Genomic DNA, 5,765 nt, shown 5'->3' with positions numbered 1-5,765 from the left:
ACTAAACCCCCCCTAGAACATCTTCACATGCACTGCTGTCAAGCCAGGTGTCTCCCACCCTACATTTGTGCATCTGGTTATTCCTGCCTAAGTGTAGAAGGAGGAGTTAGCACATTGTTGTTGTTGTTGTTGTTGTTACCCTAGCCACTCTTTGCAGCTTCCAACATATATAAAAACATTATAAAACATTACACGTTAAAAAGCTTCCCAATACAAGGCTGCCTTCAGATGTCTTCTAAAGGTTGTATTCTCTCTTTGACATCTGATACCAGGGTGGGTGCCACTACTGAGAAGGCCTGGTTCCCTGTAACTTCACTTCTCACCATGAGGGAACCACCAGAAGGCCCTCGGTGTTGGATCTCAGTGTCCCGGCTGGACAATGGGGATGGAGATACTCCTTCAGCTATCTTGTCACTTGTTCCCATAACTGTTCCTGTGCTTTTTTCTTTGCTGCGGGAAGTACCGAAGATCATGACTATGCTATGCTAGTTTGAGACCAGCCTAACAGCAGCTGACACAGAGGAACTGTAGGCTTGGCCTGCCTGTTTATCCTGATGTAAACTCAGACAACATCAATAAGAGACCCACAGACAAAGGCAACAGGTGAACAATATATGAAACACCTCAGTGGGAAATCTGAATGAGGGCCTTATCTAATTAAAGAGGGCATTGCCATGATTACCTGAATATCAGTCTAATTATTATTAGAAAGTGCATATTCACAGTGGAGGATTTTAGGCTAAAAAGTTGATGAGCTGATCATTTGCGGTCATTTAAAAATCCCAAGGCACCCTTTGTATGATGAGTGGTTTTAATCTCAGTATCTTGGCTGGTTTCCAAACATTGGTAATAAATTACATTCCTCTCTTCCTAAATTCCCTGTATTTTACCCCAGAGATGGACAAACTTCCACTGACAGACGAAGGCTTTCATCCACATGAATTGCAAACCTTTAATATTGGTGTTGCGGGAAATGCAAAAAAATATTCATAGCTTTGGGGAGATGGGGGAAGAGTAGCAACTCAATAGTCTAAGAGTTCAATCCTTCAGTTCAGTGTGGGAATTCAAAACTGGGCATAGAGTTTACACTCCCCACAGTCATTGCCCTGTTTATTTAAATAGAAAAAGGTGTTCTACACACAGGTAAATTTGCATACAATATTGAGCTGCCCCCTCTACTGGAGTTAATGAGGCAGTTTCTGTGCACATATATTCTTGTGTTCTGGGCTAGGGGGTTGGCCTAGGAATTGTAGAATTGTACAGTTGGAAGGAACCCACTAAGGGACATCTAGCCCAACCCCCTTCAATGCAGGAATCTCAGCTAGATCATACATGACAGACAGCCACTCAACCTCTGCTTGAAAGCCTCCAAAGAAGGAGAGTCCCGCCACCTCTCACGGGAGTCTCTTCCACTGTTGAACAGACTCACTGTCAGAAAGTTCTTCCTCATGTTTAGTCAAAATCTCCTTTCTTGTAACTTGAATCCATTGGTTCGGGTCCCATCCTCCAGAGCAGGAGAAAACAATCTTGCTCCACCTTTCATTTGACAGCCCTTTAGATATTTGAAAATGGGTATCGTATCTCCTCTCAGTCTCTTCTTATCCAGGCTAAACATACCCAACTCTTTCAACTGTTCCTCATAAGGCTTGTTTTCCAGACCCCTCATCATCCTGATCACCCTCCTCTGTGCATATTCTAGCTTGTCGACATCCTTCTTAAATTGTGGCACCCAGAACTGGACACAATTCTCCAGGTGTGGTCTGACCAAGACTCTTTACAAGATTTCAAATGGACAGGTCACCAGACACGTGGGCAGAACAGTAAGATTGCGGTCTTCAGCTTTCAAGTACACAAGGGTATGAGAGAAGCGGGAAAGCTGGGTTCTCAAAAGAAGTGAAAAACCTGCTGTGGTGATAATTGTTGAAGGGGACTGTCTTTCTTCATCCCTAGTTCCCTTTGAGAATGGCTGGACATTCCCTTTGAGAATGGCTGAACAATGAAGACTGTTTCCCTCTTTCAAGGCTAACAATGCCACTGTTGGAGAATGTCCTTTTCTTTAAAAAAAAAATGAGGGGGAAGGACAAAATTAAAATGTGGGGGAAACAACAAGTGACTATGCCGCCATTCAAGGACTGTTATTAATCTGAGAGATAACTACAGAGACCACAGCGTCACAATGTCACAAGCCTCCCGCTCACCCTATTTCCCACAAGATGGAACCACACTGCCCAGTCATGCACAAGGCCGAAATAATGCACTTCTCGCTGTAAAATTCTCCCTGTTTTGTCATTCCACAGAAGGGAATGTGCCCACCCGCTTCAGCCAAAAGCATGTGCCTCTTCTGTAGACAAACAAGTTAAGATTTTTCAGTCCTATTACCAAGAGGAAGCAGGAGAAAACAATAACAAGAAGGCGGCAATGTGAAAACGCCACACACAAATGTAAAGACTTCATAACAGGGTGTAACAGCTACAGCTGCTCAGAGACTGAAGGGTCCCTGCCATCCTGGATCATGAACTTCTCTTACACAATTTTCCTTCCATTGTGATGCCTCCCACTTTGAAAGCCTACTCATCTTCACATTCGAAGGATGGCATATGGGAAGAGGGAAGTGGGACAACGAGCTCAGAATAACTTATGTGGCAGCAACTGATGCAAGATGAAGTCTCTCATAGAGCGATCGCTATTTCCCCCCTCCAGGTTGTCCTGCAGCCGGCGCCTCAGAAAATATTTGTGGGGCTTTGCCACAGCTGCTGTTTCTGCCCTCTGGCAACTTATCACTGGCAGCTTTGCTCTGAAAAACACCTTTGGTTTCAATCTTCTGAGGCATGGTCTACACCAGGGATAGGGAAACCTCAGTGATGCTCAGTGTTGGGGAACAAAGGTGCACAACAAACCTTACTTATGACACCCCACTCAAGAGAGAGCATAAAGCCACACAACCAAACACCAAATTGCCAGCAGGGCTGCAAGTCGGGGCAGAATGTAATGGGAACAGTCAAATGGCCTACTAAGAACTGGATTTGCTGTGAGGGAATTCTATGAGCGATGACAGATGTTGTGGGGCATAGAAGCTGCCTCAGTATGATTGTATTTCATTTCCTGTAGGATTTGGGGGTCCTTCTGAATTAAAAGGCAGGATAGGGATCGAACGAGCAATAACAAAATAGGCTGTTCAATGTATCAGGGCTCTATCACCTCATTTACGTGTGTGTGTGTAAGGGGGGGGAGTGAATTTAGCATGAGGCCTATGGAGAAGTTGTTGATCTCTAGTCTCTTTTGTGTGGAGATGAACAACGTGAATTAGATTTTAGGATAAGAAAGATTTACCTTAAAAGAAGAAACAAAACAGCAATAGCTAAGGAACAAGCAAGAATAGCCTAAAACCATCCCAAGTAAAAGATATATTTTTTATTCTCTTACTGGGGTGCCATCTTGGTTTTCCTCCTCAAGCACCACAATGTCTTGGACCATCTGTGGATATATGGAGGTACCCTATGCTAGCCCTCTGCAGATAAACAATCTCCGCCAATTTGATCCATCTCTCTCCGAAAGATGCTGACAGAGAACATTAAACAAAATATCAGAAGAAGAAAAGGCAACTGAAGAAAAAAGACAAGCTTGCTTCACATCAGCATCAATTGGCCATGCTCCTTTGACACTTTCATATTTTCCAACAAGCAATTTGATTTCGCTCTACCTCAAAGCAAAGTCATGGGGTTTCTTGAAAAGAAAAAAGAACAACAAAGATTAGTTATTTTAATGTATTTAACAATGATTTCAGTGAACAAATGAAACAATGAATTCTGACTTTCCATGTCACTGTTGCCACACACTTCCATTTATGCATCGGAGGCTCTCTCTTTTTTCCAATTTATGTGGGAAGGATGGGGCAGAACAACATCCATAGTCTCTGCTTCCAACCCTACAGAAAGATCACATGTCTGTGGGTCAGGTGAGACCCTATCTGGACTGAATGAGACCCCCTATCTGAAATCCCGGAGAGCTGTAGCCAGTCTGTATATATAGACAATATGGAGATAGATGGACCAACAGCCTCACTTAGTATTCCAGCCTTGTTATTTGTTTTATTTAACAAAACTAATATGCTGCTAATATGCTGTGAATAAACCTCTAAGTGGCTGCAGCCTCCCCATGTTCAGCTGAAGGTGGTCTGACTGCAGCCTAAATCGGGGACCCCAGTCACACAGCCTACACATGTACTTTCTCTGCTTGGCAGCCTTAAGGTGCAGAGTAAATTTCATTAAGCTCAATGGGGATTGCTTCTAGTAGACAACTATAGGATTGCACTCTTAATTCATCAAAATGCACTGATCTGAGAGGCAGGGAGAGCATGCATAACCCCAATGCCACACACATTCCATGCACACAGTATTGTGATGTGCAGAGAGCCTGATTGCTAGTATTTTCAAAGTTTTTTGCTTCAGTGGAATGAATGTGGCAAACTGAAGATGCCACTACCAAAACAGGCTAGCAGAGTCCAGCTCAGGGGTCAGCAACCTTTCTCAGCTATGGGCCGGTCCACCGTCCCTCAGACCATGTGGGGGGCCGGAATATATTTGGGGGGGATAAAAATGGGGGACTACTCAGTCTCCCATCTGCATTCTTAAGAGACTGCAGTGGGGACAGGGGTGCTAACTTGAATAAAATATTGGGGGGGGGGCAGGTAAACCAGGTGAGCCCAGCGCCGCATAATCTATCACATGCACACCACTTGAATGCCAATGCCCATCAAATTTTGGGGGGAGCAGTCCCCTTAAATATTTTATTGGGGGGAGGGCAATGACCCCCCAGCCCCTAGGAGTTGTCTACTATGAGTGGAGGGTATTCAATGTGCTTTTTCAGAATGTGCAAACTGATCTGCAGTGAGTTTCACAAGGTCAGGAGGAAGTGTGAAACAGAAAGAGGTGTGGAATAAGCCAGGTCTCCATCCTACAGGTCGACACACAATCACCTTTGTCTCTGAGTAATTTCCCCCCACTGACCTTTTAAATCTCTGAAGGGGACAATTGTGAAAAGCAAATATTTGGGACAGATTTGTTCCAAGGACTTAAGATGCCTTGCTTTGCTTTCTGTATTCTTCACTCAAGCTTTTATCAACATAATCTGAAGGAACATGAAAGTTTCGCAAAGGCTCAGACTGTGCCAGATTTGGTAAGGATTTTATCTGAAAATGGAGAAGACAATGGCATGTAACCAGTAAGGTAATTTCCTAAAAGTGCTCTGATTCTAGCAGATTTCCCGCCCAGGCGTTCCATTTAAGGGAAGAGTTAGGGCACCCACATGGGTGGGCTCTAGATATGTGGGGCCCTTAGCCCTCCCTATCCCTCTCCCATGTCAGTGCTTCCTGGGTAAACTTCAGGCTTAGCAACTGGCCTGGGCTAACCTACCATTGTAAATTTCCCACAATCCCCTGGGGCGATGCTATGATGAACATTCCAGGGCATTGTGGGAAATTTTAAATGATGGCTTGAAACCACCCAATGCAGGAGCCCTAGAGAACCTATTGCCGGTCGACCCTACCAGGGCGACAGAGCCCAGGCAGTTGCGCAAAACTGCCAGGTAGCATCAGCAGTCTCGATACCCACTTAACTTCCATGCCACATAAGCAGTAAACACATTCTTCAACAGTCTTCTACAACCTGGCACCCACAAAAGTTGTTCGAGGCCATCCACACAAGCCAGAATGACTTGGGTTACCATATTTCAAAAAGTGAAAATCTGGGCACAAGAGTTGTTGAACT

This window comes from Podarcis vaucheri (genome assembly GCF_965113315.1).
Source record: "Podarcis vaucheri genome assembly, chromosome: 3".
In the NCBI taxonomy this organism is placed as follows: domain Eukaryota; kingdom Metazoa; phylum Chordata; class Lepidosauria; order Squamata; family Lacertidae; genus Podarcis; species Podarcis vaucheri.
The sequence above is the reverse complement of the archived record's forward strand: the minus strand, read 5'-3'. Positions refer to the sequence as shown.